The 15,571-nt window shown below is 34.4% G+C and overlaps 1 protein-coding gene across 4 annotated transcripts in view; it reads right to left on the bottom strand.

The window, feature by feature from the left end:
- Positions 1–646: 646 nt before the first annotated feature.
- The window catches only part of FANCM (FA complementation group M), a 765,839-nt gene continuing 750,914 nt past the window's right edge, over positions 647–15,571 (bottom strand). For all 4 annotated transcript variants that reach the window (XM_072962981.1, XM_072962983.1, XM_072962982.1 and 1 more), the window contains one exon: positions 647–738. The gene's annotated coding sequence lies outside the window, so the exon portion shown is untranslated. The remainder of the gene's footprint in view (positions 739–15,571) is intronic.

The following is a 15,571-nucleotide window of genomic DNA, read 5'->3' as shown; positions in this document are numbered from 1 at the left end:
CCTTATCTAGTAGGAGCAGAAATTTCTCAGTGTTCACAGGCTTATAAGCAAACCACATACCGAGTTGCCAATCTAGCTGCCTGAACAACAGCCCCCTTTTAATCAGTAAATCATTGTGCCAATAACAACACCAACAACAAAAGATATCAAAAACAAAAATCTTGTACTTTCACAAAGTTTATCCTGGAGGGAAGCCCACCATCCCACTGACACAAAAGTTCAGACTTCAGAAATCAAAGAGAGTCCTATCCTACCTCTAAATTAAGGCCCAAGCCATGCAGCTCATGAATTTGCTAAATCGTGATTGTCAAATATACCTTTGGCACTGAATCTTGTCAAATGGTTGCTACTCAAATAACATCAACACAATCTGTTAATACAAAAAAGCTGTTTCGAGTTTCCGACTTACCGTGGTAAGAGAGAACACCACCTGCAAAGCTTTGGCATTGTGTTGGAGGGGGAATACATAAAGCAAGAAGTTGCAGTAATCACAATTAGTTTTGGGGTCCCTTTGCTTATAAGCTGCTTTCTTCAGCCTGAAATACATTACTTGAGATTTTTTTCCATATGATTATGGGAATAAAGCCTTCATATGCCAAGATATATTATCAAAGAGGTAAAGTCTTGCCTACGTGTCCATCCACTTACCTTTCAATACCTTCTACTATATTCTTTGAGATCTTTGGCTTCTGAAGGTAACCAGACTGTTCTGTGTCTGTTCCAAAGGCCACACCAGATCTGGGTAGGAAAGGATAAAATATCAAAGTTACTTTTTTTTATCAAACAAAAGTATCATTGCTTTAGAGTGTTAGATAGTAGTTAAAGAGAATTCAGTAGTAGATGAATTCCTAATTGTCCTTTGGTATCTACCTGAAGAGCCATCTCCTCTGGGAGACCTTGGATCCTTCCCCTTGAATTAGGAATTCCTCCTATGTTCTCTCATGGGATTTGTTGTTACCTAGCATCCAATTTTATTTTTATAACCACAAGTGTATTTCTTCATATCTCTTACCAATCAGTTAGTCCTTAAAAGTGAAATATGCCTCATGAGGCTCAGTATCCACAGTGTCAAGAAATGTTTCTTGAAGAGATGAATGAAGTAATTTGTGCTGGTATGTGAAACACAAACCCTCCCCTGAGAAACTGATAATGAATATACCTCTACCAATTGGAAAGGAGGAAGTTACATCCAAATGTTTCCAGATGGTTTTAGATTATTGGATTCATCTCAATGGGAGTGGAAAAAGCATGATCACATGTCAAATTTTTAGTCACTCATTATTTGAGAATCAGCAGAAAGACAAGATAGGATTTAAGGACAAGGGACTGATGAATTGAAAGGGGGAAAGGAATCCTGAATTTAAAATATCAAATTAGAAATAAGATTGATGGACTTTTTACAATAAAACCAAGACCTTTAAGGTGTTCCTTTTTCAAAGAGGGAAAAAAAAAAAAGACAACTTAGGTGTTTACAAATTAACCTCAAAAGTTAAATGGTACTGCATACAAGAGTTAGACCTTTATCACTGTTAGTCAAACAACGTTACAATCTCTTAGAGAACTATTAAACTACAAAGCAGCTTCATTAGAAAACCCTCTAGAATATTGGTATATACAGTTCTGCTCTATGAACCATTACCAGCCAGCTACAAGGTGGGGATCTTATGCCAGAAGGTAAATCACTTATATCTCTAAGATTACTATTTTGTTCGGCTGACATTTTCTTTCTAGCAAGACTTTCTCGATAAAGATTTACATTCTGGTACAAGCTCCTTTTCCCATTGGGAACCAAATTCCTTACAGACCAGCAGATCATATGGTAGATGTGAGAGTGTTTTCAACTGTCTTTTGCTTATTCCAAGTCTTAGTATACTTCTGAAAGTTTTCTTGTTTTTATTTGGAGACTGAATGTGAATAAAGAGCTTCATGAGACCTCAGACTACTTGATGGTGACTTATAACTAAAAGCAAACTAAAACTAAACTGTATTTTATTTATTTTCCTTAATAATCATCCAGTTCCTCAAAAGAAATCTAAGAGAACTGTGGTGGACTGACTAGTTGTCTCCTAAAACATATGTCCATATCCCAGTCCCCTAAAGTTAACTGTTAATTTTACCTTGTTTGTAAAAAGAGTCCTTGTAGATATAACTAAGTTAAGGATCTGAGATGAGGTATGATAGGCCCTAAATCCAATGACAAGCAACCTTATAAGAGACACACAGAAGAGAAAACAGACACAGAAGAGAGTGCAATGTGAAGACAGAGGCAGAGATTGGAGACTAGCCTCAAGTCAAGGAAGCTGAAAGAGGGAAGGCACAGATCTAACACTTCCGGATTTCAGACTTCTAGATTTCAGAAATGTGAGAGAATAATTTTTTTATTGTTTTTAAACTACAAAGCATGTGGTATTTTGTTACAGCAACCTCAGAAAACTAATAAGCTAGTTTCACATATTTTGGGGAATTGAAGCTCTGTAAATCAACAGGAGAACTATTACCACTAGCCATGTTCAGACAACTGCCCCCAGTAGTGTAACAGACATATTGTCTTTTGATTAATTATTAAGATCCCTTTAATAAACCTAAGTTTTACTTTTACAACTGGCTAATTTATCTTTTAGTTACATTAATTTGTGGCTGCTACTCAGAAAACATTTCCATTATTACTGATTTCTCATACGGAAATGAAATACAAAAACCATCAGAACTGACCAGACTGAAATCTGATAAATTATCTTAGATCATATAAAGTTGCTATATTTTTTAGTTTGAAAATGGCTACACATTGGCATTTTCATATGGTTCAAAGTTAGTGATCAGTAGGATTTATTCAGGGAAAAAAATAAAACATGGTCTTTAAATACTTGATAGTTTGATTATTATTCCTTTCTTTTAATGGATTTTGTCAAGACTTCAGTGGTTTAGAGTACAATCCTTCGACAGTGACAGTGTCTTCTATGAATAAATCATACACTTCACAACACACTACACAGAGGAGAAATAGAGCAACAGATAAAATAAGCTACAGAACCATTAGAGATGTCTGTTCTTGTTCATAAGTTCTCATCACTGGCTGATTTAATTTTCTCTTGGCCAAAATGGTCCTTATTCTGGTGATGTTCTGAAATAAAACCATAAACATTGATGCATGTTCAAACAAAAGTGAGGTCTGGTCCATTAAAAAGTGTTTACCAGCTGACAACATACACTCAGCTGGTTGTTTTTATATGTGATTCAGAGGCAAGATATAAACATGAATCACAGAAGGAAAACAACTTGAGATAGTTATCTTCTGGAATACCAAAACACTGCATCCACAGGCCATTTACAAAGATTTTTCTGCCTATTACATATAGCTCAAATAGAGCTTTCTTTTATCTCAAATTTTAGCAATTCTACCTACTAAGGAAATCCCCATTTTTTAAATAAAAAACTTATACCATAATAAAGCAGTGTTTGAGAATCTGAAAGATACCAAAATTTTTGCAGCTAAACTGTTTCACACATTGCACTGTTCTGTAATGTAATTACAAACTTTCCCAAACTTACTTAACTATGGAATTCATGTTCCAAAATACAGCTTAATTAGTCTGATACCCCACTTTGGATAGTAACTATAATATCATATTGAAGGAGGTATATCTAGAAAATCAAGTGGATGATTCCGCTTTTAAAAAAAATCATACCAGCATGCAGAAGATAGCAAATAATTGTTAATAGATGAATAGCCTCTTCCCAGATAGGAATATAAAATCAGTGGTCAAACACGGCAAGGCAAGTTGCAAAATGAATGGAAATTATAGTATCATAAACTATTACTTGGATTTTGTGGTGATCTCAATGAGTTTCTATACACTCATTAACTGAAATTGTTTATTATTGGTTTCTAACTTTTTTGAAATTCAACTCCCATTCAGTTTAATTGTATAAGACAATTAATCAGAAATTGTCATGTCTAAAAAATAAATGCTGACATATCTAATAGAAAAATAGAAAGCAATCTGTTATTTCCAGACAAAAAGAAAGCATTTTCCTTGCAAACTCTAAAAGCCAAGAAAAAGAAATCGACATATTATCTTTCCTTGTTACTTACCCATGGTCCTTCATCTGTAATACTTTGACACTTTTTTTTCAATTACCATAAATGGATATCTATGTACATGTTATATTTCCCTTACTAGATTATAAGGTCCTTCAGATTTTAAAAAATTGTGTCTATATATGTTTAAATGCACATACATTTCAATTTTAAAAATAAAATATACTTAAATACAGAGATGGGGATAAATAATACTTGTATCACACTATCTGAAAAAATTGCTGCTAAAATTTTGCTATGTAACTTATCTACCCTTTATATATATTTCTTCTATAAAAATAAAATGCTATACATGCTATTTTTATATCACTCAGGTATCATCTTCCCTAGAAAACAATATTAATGTGTTGTAAGTCTTTACTACTTTGTTCCTTCTATGAACTGCTGTTTAATAATTAAGATCACGCACTGATTTTTAAGAATATATTTAACCCCAAAACATCATCCATTGGTTATATGAGGAAGATGATATGTAGACAAAAATTCTTCTGGCCCTAGGCAGTATTTTATACTTTCCCAATTAAAACAACAAAGCATGCAGAAAATCACTGCTCTGCCTTTAAATTAAAATGCTTTTATAGAAATAGATAAAAAGTGTTTCCTAATCTTAAGGGTAAAGTATCCCCTCAAAAACTTCTTTCGCTTGTTTAAAGATCTAGAATGTCCTCAAACATCATAAAATATTCTATCTGATTAGTAAAACAAATAATGAGAATGAGAAATACCTTCCTATTACCAGGAAAGGAATTGCAGAGAAGCAGTCTGTGGTCCAGTTAGTAGAATTACCCAAAAATAAAACCAGGAACTCACACTCAGCTGCCTGAGCAACAAGAAAACTGTGACTAAAGACTCCTCTTTTCTCAGTGAGAGGGACTACATAGGTCAACTTCAGATGGGACTGGGGCTTCCCTTTCATTGACAGAAGTAGAACAAAATGTCATGATTCTCCAAATCCCAGGTTCTGGGTAGCTGCCTTTCCAGATAATTCAAGTGTCTAATCCCCCAAATCCACATGCCTACTACCAAGCATCCTGTATATTCCCCAAGGATAAGGCTGCTTTTTAGCATATGTCTTATAAAACGGACTGGAAGAAAAGCAATATCCCTTACTGGAGGACATAGCTACATTGCAGGGCCAGTTCATCCCAGGGTTGCTTATTACAGACACAAACAAAGCTTGGTTTCAGTCAGAATACATGGTAACTCTGTCATTTATCCAGTGTTCAGTGCCGAAAGAACACAACTCTAAGCCTAATAATTGTATCTCATGATTGTTTAGGTGCCAAATGCTGCTTCTCCTGTCTTGTCCTCTGTCCTTGGACCAAAGGCAACTTATTCAAATACCTGTGAGTTTGATAGAGCAAACTTCTCCAGAGCAGCAAAAGAGTAATCCATGCTAAAAAGTTTCAGGGTAAAAGATTTAATAGATTTAAAAGAGGAATGGAATGTTGAAGGAATTCAATGTATGCAGTTTAAAGCTTTATCCAATTATTTAATCATTTTCATCTCAATTATTCAGATTAAGAATTTTATGTTTATGTTTCTTAATCTTAAAAGTAAAATCCAGGTGCTAATATGCAAGTTTCTATTGTCTAAGACAAAGGCCAACATGTGCTTTATTCCCACACAGGAAACCATACTTACAAATAAAGATAAGCAATCATATTTGTTGTTTATAAAAATCTTAATATAATAATTTAAATTACTGAAAGTATTTCTCAAAAATGTCTCTAACACTATCCTTAAATATCAAGCACAGCACCTTGAAAAAGTCCATACATCAGCATGTCTGCTGCCACTTAACCTCCTTATTCTCCAGGCAGCCCAATTCCCCAGCGTATTTGTTATTGGGATTATGAAGTGTCATGTTCTCTAACTATGTCAGCTGAGTCAATCATCTGGATATTTTAAATGTATAAATGGCAATTTATATGATGCGTAATTTCAAATCTGTTCTTAGAACTCTGTGATAAAATCAGTATCTAGTGGAAGTTTTGGAAAGAGTTGATGCTTAAACATAAACAACATGGTTTATTTAAGTAATGCATAATACAATGATTACCTGGGCGTATGGTTCTCTGTGTATATAAAAACACAACTAGTTGTTTGTATGTGGATTTTTGTATCCTGTGACTTTCTTGAATCTATTTATTAGTTCTAACAAACTTTTGTAAAAATCTTTAGGGTTTTCTACATATAAGATTCATCTCTGAACAAAGATATTTTAACTTCTTCCTCTCCATTTTGGATGCATTTTACAGCCGTTCTTCAGTATACACAGGGGATTGGTTCCAGGATTCCCCTTGGATAACAAAATCCATGGATGCTCAAGACCCTTATGTAAAATGGGATAGTACAGTTGGCTCTCTGTATCCACAGGTTCTGCATCCATGGATTCAACCAATCACAGACTGAAATTTGATTAGTGGTTTTGTAAATCCACAGATGCAGAACCTGCAAACAGGAAGGACTGATGGTATATTTATTGATAAAAGTCCATTTATAAATGGACCTGAGCAGTTTAAACCCAGGCTGTCAAAGGTCAACTATATTTTTTTCTTGCCTAATTGCTCTCGATAAAACTCCGTGTGCCATGTTAAATAGAGGTGGAAAGAGTGGACATCCTTACCTTGTTCCCAAACTTAGAATTAAAGCTTTAAGTTTTTCACTGTTGAGAATAATGTTGCCTGTGGGCTTTTCATATATGGTCTTTATTATGTGCAAGTAATTTTCTTCTATTCTTACTTTATGGAACTTTATTTTTTAATCATGAAAGGTTATTGAATTCTGTCAAATGTTTTTCAGCATTAATTGAGCTTATGTGAGTTCTGACTTAAATTTTGGAATAGTACAGTGATTTTTTTCATATGTTGAACCCTCCTTGCATTCCAAGGATAAATCTCACTTCATCATGGTGTACAGTCTTTTTAATGTGCTATTGAATTCAGTCTGCTCTTATTTTGTTGAGAATTTCGGCATCTATATTCATCAGGGATATTGCAGTTTTGTTTTTTTCCCTTAGAGTAGCTTTATCTGGTTTTGGTAACAGGGTGGTGGTGGCCTCATAAAATGAGTTTGGAAGACTGAGAAGGATTGGTGCTATTTCTTTAAATGTTTTGTAAAATTCTCCAATTAAGGCATCAGGTCTGGGAATTTGTTTGCTAGACTTTTTATTACTGATTTAATCTCTTTACTATTTACTCAGATCTATTCAGGCTTTTATTTCTTCTTGATTAAATTTTAATAGGTTATATATTGCTAGAAATTTATTCATTTCTTCTAAGTTACCCAATTTCTTGGTGTGTAAGTTCATAGTAGTGTCTTATGATTCTTTTTTTTCACCCTGTGATATTACTTGTAATGTTTCCTCTTTCATTTCTCGTTGTTGTTTTTGGAATATTCTCTGTTTTCTCTTAACCCAGTCTTGTGAAATACTTGTCAATTTTGTTGACATCTTTTTAAAAACTCTTTATATTGTTGGTTTTTTCTCTTTGTTTTTTTCTGTTCTCTATTTCATTTCCTTCTGCTCTAATCATTATAATTGTACTCCTTCTGATGAGCTTAGTTTGTTCTTCATCTAGTTGCTTGTGATTTCTAGTTTCTCTTGTGATTTCCTCTTTGATCCTTTGGTTGTTTCTGTGTTTTTAATTCCACACATTTGTGAATTTTCCAGTTTTCCTTCTGGTGTTACTTTCTAGTTTCATGCCGTGGTCAGAAAAAAACTTGGTATGATTTTAATATTCTTTCATTTCTTAAGACTTGGTTTTTACATAACATGTGATCTATCCTGAAAAGTATTTTCTGTGCACTTAAGGAGAATATGTATTCTTCTGTTTTAGGGTGGAATGTTCTGTATCTGTGTTAGTCCAATTGATCTACACTGTTGTTCAAGTGCCCTGTTTCCTAACTGAACTTGTAACTGGTTATACTATCCATTATTGAAAGTGAGGTATTGAAATCTACTGTTACTGTGTTATTCTCTATTTATCTCTTCAGTTCTGTCAATGTCTTTATCATTTGTTTGGGTGCTCTGATGTTAGGTGCATATATATTTGCAATTGTTACATCTTCCTGTTGAATTGTTCTTTTTATTATCATATAATGTACTTTTTCTTTGACAGTTTTTGACTTAAAGTCTATTTTGTATGATATAAATATGGTCACTCCTGCTTTCTTTTCCATCCTTTCAATTTTATTTTGTATGTGTCATCTTATCTAAAATGAGTATCCTGTAGATAGTATACAGTTGTATAGAGTATTAGTTTTTTATCCACTCAGCCACTGTACGTCTTTTGATTAAGGAACTTAATCCATATACATTTAAGATAATTACTAATGAGACAGAGCTTGCTATTGCCATTTTTTGTGGACTGTTTTCTGCATTGTTTGCTAACTGTTTGCTCTTCTGTTCGTTTACCATTTTCCTGATTTTCTTTAGTAATCTACATTCTCTGGTAGGTCATTGAGCTTTTTTAGATGATTATTTTGAATTCTTTGTCAGGTAATCCATATGTTTCTTCAGAGGTGATTTCTGGATATTTATTTTGTTCCTATATTTGGGCCATGTTTCCCTGTTTAGTCAAATGCATTGTTACTTTTGCTGGTATTGTGTCATTTGAAAAACAGCAAACTTTTGCTATATTTATAGACTGGCTTATATAAGAGAAACCTTCACCAATTAGCCTGGCTAGAGATTCAAGGGCTCTCTCAAACCTTTCTTGGGAATGCATCATCTCTGGTTCTGTCCATATAATTTCTTTCTCAATTAGAGAGGTTTGTCAGTTTCTTTTTAGGAGCCTGTAATCTCTTGCTCTCTCTGGTGTTTGTCTGTGGCACTACAGGTTCTCTGATGCTGCAACAAGCTGCAGAGCTCTCTTTTATGTTTCCTCTGGGCATCCAAAGGATGCAAGTTTTCCATCAATGCCCTGAATTAGATGAGACAGAAACCAGTCTCTCGGACAGCCCCTTGAAAAGCTGGAATGTTGGACATATTTTCATGTTTCTTTTTCTAAGGGAACAGCCAGGAGTCAGGCATTTTCTCCCCATTATTCTGAGCTTTGCTGGCTTGGGGAGAGGGTTACCATGGGTAAAATGTAACAGTTCTTCCTACCATTTCAATGTGGCTGCTCTTGTCTGGGGTACTATGACTTTTTAACTGATGTCTGGAACTCATAAATTCTTTTTAGATGGCATACTGTTATTAGGTTGGCATCTCTCTGGAGAATAAGGTCTGGGAATTCCTTTCCTCCCTTCTTCCTGATGTTACCACCTCCACTGAAAGAACTTCAATATGCATAATCAAAATGTGGATAATACTTTACTCCCTAATAGAAAACACTGAATGAGACCAAGCAGCCTATGTTGCCTAGCATGGAGCCACAAAGAGAGGTATAGCGGCCTCAGTGGCTGTGGGGTAACAGATCAGCTGAAGTTCAATTTTCTTTGACACTTTTTAAAATTGTCCTAAGAGATAACAGATTATATATTCTTGGTTCCTGGAACATCACTCCTAAAGCTTTTGTAATTTCCTAAGTGATAAGAACACTAGGAGCAATTTCTTTTTTCTTTTTTTAGTATTTGGTTTTTGAGGCCAGTTCCTCACACAGAGTTTATAAATCTCTTGGAATTTCTTGGATGGGAACAATGTCTTTTGTTCTAATGAGGTGTCTTGGTGGGCTCCTGGGTGCAGGCTGTTCACTGGAAAGGCCAAGCCATAATTAGCTTGGAATTTTCAACCCCATTCCCTTTTTTCCTGAAAGGAGAAAGGGACTAGAAATGGAGTTAATGATCAATCACGCCTATGTGATGAAGCTCCCACAAAAATCCAGAAAGTACAGGGTTCAGAGCGCTTCCAGGTTGGTATATGCATAAAGGTGCTGGGAAAGTGGCCTGCCTGGAGAACATGGAAACTCAGCATCCTTTTCAAAATACTTTGCCCTATAAATCTCCTCCATCTAGTTGTTCACCTTATCCATCATAACATTTCATAATAAACTGGCCAACAGTAAACTATTTTCCTAAGTTCTATAGCTACATAAACAAATTAACTGAATCCAAGGAGTGGGGGTCATGGTACTCTCCAATTTACAGCTGGTCAGAAGCACAGGTAACAACCTGGATTTCTGACTGGTATCTGAAGTTGGTGGAGGGTGATCTTGTGGGACTGAGCCCTTAACCTCTGGAATCTACTGCTATCTCCTGGCAGATAGTGTCAGAATTGAGTTAAATTGTAGGATACCCAGCTGGTATCCCCAGCTGGTATCCTACAATTTCTTGGTGTGGGAAAAAATAACCACATATCTGGTGTCAGAAGTGCTGTGAGTATGGTAGCAGTGTGAAAGTTAAAAGAGAAACACACAGAATCGAAATTGTGTTTTTTCTACACACATCTTCAGGCAAAAACCACCACTTTTCTGACCAGAGGAGTAAAATTCCATAAATGTGGTTGTCATTCTTACAAATTCTAAAAAATGAAATTCAACAGATATCTAAATCATTAGAATTTCTTAACTTCAAGTCCACAAAGACTTTTTATATGGACATAAACTGAATATTTATTTCTTTATTAGAGTAATTTTAATTAACTCAATGAGCAAACACTCAGTCAGCATTTACTGGGTGGCAGACACTGTTCCTAGTATAGAATAAATAATGGTAGCAATGTATTGACAGACAGCTAGATAAATAGATTTAAAATATATTTAATTATTTTATGTACACAGAACTCTTCCTGGCAATTTCTATGTTACATATCCCTTTTAATTTAATCAGGAACACTCCCTTTTGATCAGTTCTATTACGATCTGTGTTTTATAAATGAGGAAGTGAAGCATCAGAATGAAGTACAAAGAAGAAAATGATAAAGCCTTCACCCTCACAGATCTCACAGTGTAGCAGCAAAATGTACCAGAGGCGTTAATGGTCTTACCATAGCCTGAAAAGGCCTAGGGAAGGCTTCACAGAGGATGTGATGGGTAACAGCATTTCAGCATTTGTAATATAAAATTTCTGAGAAGATGAGGTAGGATCGGGGGGTGAGTTGAGGATGGATAAAGGATGGAAATGTATGGAGTGGTAGCATTCCAAGAAAGAAAATTAATTGCCATATAAAGAGAGGATAGACTAGTGGCTGATGTTACCAAGAAAACACCAATCACCTTGGTCTTCAAAAAATTTTTTTTTAACTCAATGCTAGTTCAGCATCCAAAGAATCCATTTATCATTTGTCTAATTTTCTAGTCCATGAACCTTCAGTTCACTGAAAGTCTCCAAAACAACCCTCATATAGTACACAGTCGCAGGCTTTCATAAATGTTTGGGTGGCAAATAGGGTTGTACCATTGTCCTACATCATTTACAAGTTAAATCGCATCTTTTATCCTAAAAGTGCTAATAAACCTCATGTAGGAACTTCTCCACTGTCCCTTCCAAGCAGGATCCTGTCCTTCAGACTTTGTTGGGGTTAGAATTTTGTTAATTTTTAAGCAGAATCGTTTTGCCAATGTTGTTATCTTCTCATATTGCTTACCGAACATTGATTTATAAATCTCTTTTTTCCCATGGGAGATCCAACATTTTTTGGACACATTTATGTTTCTCTGAAGAGTTTAGAAAATGTTGGGTCAGATGAATGGTGGTATAGTTTCCTGAAAAGAGCTTTGAGAGAGCAGTGTAGTAATTTACTTTAGGACATAAGAAAATTGAGTTATATAGGAGCAACAAGATCAAAATGTCCTGTAGGTGGAAGGATCTACAGCCCAGAAATAGGTCTAAGTTTGAAACAAAGATAAATTTAGACAGAGGGCCATGTTTGGACAAGATAAGATATACTTATCATTTCTTTTTTTTTTTAACAAACCTTTTTTTTTAGGTTTATTTATTTATTTGCTTATTTATTTAATGGAGGTACTGGGTATTGAACCCAAGACCCTGTATATGCTATGCATATGCTTTAACACTGAGCTATACCCTACCTTCATATCTTTCCTCCTTTTAAACATAACTTTTACATTCTTTTGCTATTTTCTTTTTACCATATTTACATTTTATGTAATGTACATGTTTATAATTTCCCCTTTTATCATAAGAATTTGAAACTTCATTGCAAGAAACTTTGAACACAGCCTAACAGATGAAACTGGATGCTTTTGGCTCACTAATTACCCATATACATCCTTTCACTTCTCCAAATCAAACACTGCTCTCCACCTAGTTCTAACTTTAGTTCTTCACTTTAGCCTTCTCAGCTAGTCAACTCAATGGATTAAAGACCAAAACTGACACTTAAAAAAATTTTTTTAATTGAAGTATAGTTGGTTTACAATGTTGTGCTAATCTCTAGTGTACAGCATAGTGATTCCATTATACATACATATGTACATATATTTTCATTTTCATATTCTTTTTCATCATAGGCTAGTACAAGGTATTGAATCTAGTTCCCTGTGCTATACAATAGGTCTCTGCTGCCAAAACTGATACTGAGTCATATATAGGTTTTTAGGGGTCAGAATTGACTGCGCCAACTACTCCATAAAGATTTTTCAGGCTAAAATTTTGTCTTCTACAGTTATTAGTTTCTTGAAAAATCCTTGTGCAGACATTTAAATAGATTCAAAGATGATTATAATTCATGTGGAATTTTAAAGAATTATTTTCTCCTTAACTTTGCAATCTGAGAGTAGAATCAGTGGGACAGTTAGACATTTGATGAACCACTGAAGTAGGGTAAATTAGCAAACATTTAATCACACGAACAAGACTGATAAATCAATCTATTTTTGCATACAAAATGATAAAAATTTACACTGTGTTCCATAGAATATATAATTAGGTATGTTAATTAAATCCTAATGCTTTTTCAAATATTATAATATTTAATGTACTAGGTGTGAATCAACAAACAGAATCATAAAATTAATTTAAAATTACATGACCAATAAATGCATCATTTGTATTGTTACTAAAATCAAAGGAGTTTTGGCTATTCATAATTGTTTTAGTTAATTAGATAATTAGCATAACTAGAAATTCAATTTTAAATAAAACTTCAGGGAATGGCAATCCAAATGTGTGCAATGGATGTTTTACATTTTCTTAAGAAGAAAATATTTCAAGAGTGAATATTTTTCTAAAACTAGATTTTTATTCATAAATTTTTTCCATAATTTTTTCATAAATGATACATTAGGCTAATATTCTTCAATAACCGTCCTACTGCATATCAAGTAAGGATTAAAAATCAAGAATAATACGAACTTACAAAATAAGTGGTTGCTCACTTCTAGAAATCAATGTGTGTAAAGTACCTATTGCTTAGACTGAGATACTAAATATTCCCCAAACTTCTAAAAATATTTTAAAGTATTCCTTTAAAAGGATGTATTTTAGTTAAACTGAATTTAGAGTTTCGTGTTAAAATCTGCCTCTTTGAAGACCCAATCTGCTGTCTCCTTAAGACATTATTATTATCTTCTCAGATAAGCTTTTATTTATTTATTTTTTGTTAATGACAAGCATATTTTCCTGAGAATCTTTTACCTTTGGTGACAAGTTTTCAATCTAAAATGTAATTGCCAGATCTGAATACAGATTTCCAATAAGTGAGGATTTGACAAGCCCTCACATCCTGAACTTTAGACTGAAACTATTTTTATACTTCAGTGTTACCTATGTACAGCAGTGTTTAGTTACAATGTAATAATAAAAATACAAAAAGTATACTCAATAACTAACAAAGGAGATAAACTGTGGAAATATTTTCAGAGCCCAGTTAACAGTAACAACTAAATTTTTCTGCCACATCTCTTCTCTAAATTGAAAATAACCTAGGACTCACAGAGATCACTCAATTATAATTTTATCCAGATTTAGCCCCAGGGTCCCAGGTAGAAGTTATGATTTAGTATGTCTATTGTTTGACACTCATTGAAACAACTATGGGAAAAAATACTAGATAGACTTGAGGTATATAGTGGTGAACAAGATACACATTCCTTTTCTTCAAGAAACTCAACAATCTGGATGGGGGTTCTGGTAAGTAAACGGGTGACTACAATGTGGTGTGATAAATGCTCTGCTGGCTGTAACTTCAGGATATTATATGAGCACACAGTGGGATACCAAATTCAGTCCGATGTCAGCAGATAAGGCTTTTCACTGGCAATGATCCCTTAGTTGTGACCCACAGAACAGGGATGTGTTAGCCAAGTGAAGAGAAGAATCACGGTAGAACAGTACAAAGCCATACACCTAACGTGGGGGCATGGTGATTTCTGAAAAAATAAGTTAACTCAGTATCACTGAAAACTAATTTAAAGTAGATAATAAATGAAATTGGACTGGAGAGCTAAGAAGAGGTTTTTATTTCATTTTAAGCTCAATGAAAAGATTCCAAAGATGCTGTAATGCATCCGAGGCTTTAAAAAAGATTACCGGGGCTGCCATATGGAAAATGTATTTGAGAACATGAAAATCAAGTGTAGAGAATTTTCCTTGGTTAAATCTAAGAGAAGGAAAAAAGACAGCTATAAAAAACTGAAGACAACTGAGGAAATTTGAATATGGACTATTTACTGGATTATAGTATTCTCTCAATGTTAAATCCTCAGAGAATGAGCTTTGCATTGTGGTTATGTAAGAGGATGTCCTAGTTCTTAAAAATAAATGATCCACTATTTAGGGGAGAACTGTCATTAAGTCTGCAACTAAATCCCAAATAATTCAGGAGAGAAGGGTGGAAGGTGGGGAGGAGAGAGAGAGAGAGAGAGAGAGAGAGGCAGGGAGGGAGGCAGGGAGGGAAGGAAAGTGACTGTATTAAATCTTAAAAGTTGGTGAATCAAGGTGAAATGAATGTAGAGGTATATTGTACTGTTCTTATAAATTTTCTGTAGGTTTGAACTTTTTCAAAAAATAAACAAGTTCCAAATAAGAAAGAGGAAAAAGTAAAATAATAATGCGTTAAAGGTGGTCAAGAATAGAGAAGGCAATTTTGGTGATCCAGGCATGGGATGATGGTATTTTTCTTTGACTTGGATGCTCAGAAATTAGTGCAATCCAGAACTTAGTACAACATATTCCTTCTTCCTCTCCCTCCCTTATATACCACTTGGATTAATTTTTCTCTATGGTTTGCTGAAAGCAAAAGTTACTTAAGAGATGGTTTATTATCACTAAACTAAATGGTGCTTCTTAGAATTAAAACTATGTTCCCAGCAGATGGGCTCGAGCTCAAGGTAACTCCATCAGCCTTTCATTTCACCTTGTACTGTTATCTTTACAGTTACTACATAGTTGTAAAAGGTCAAGCTTTTGTTCCTCAGAGTGCAGTAGGACCATAAATGTGGTCTAGCGTCGTGATTGTACGATCTGTGACTCAACTGTATTATTTTTTGGAGAGGGTCATTTTTGTTTGTTTGTTTGAATAAAACAGGAAAGTTGTCATTTGTGGTCTTGGTAACTTAATCATCAATC

This window comes from Vicugna pacos, chromosome 6 (assembly GCF_048564905.1).
Source record: "Vicugna pacos chromosome 6, VicPac4, whole genome shotgun sequence".
Taxonomy (NCBI): domain Eukaryota; kingdom Metazoa; phylum Chordata; class Mammalia; order Artiodactyla; family Camelidae; genus Vicugna; species Vicugna pacos.
This window is presented reverse-complemented; position numbering and strand designations above follow the sequence as displayed.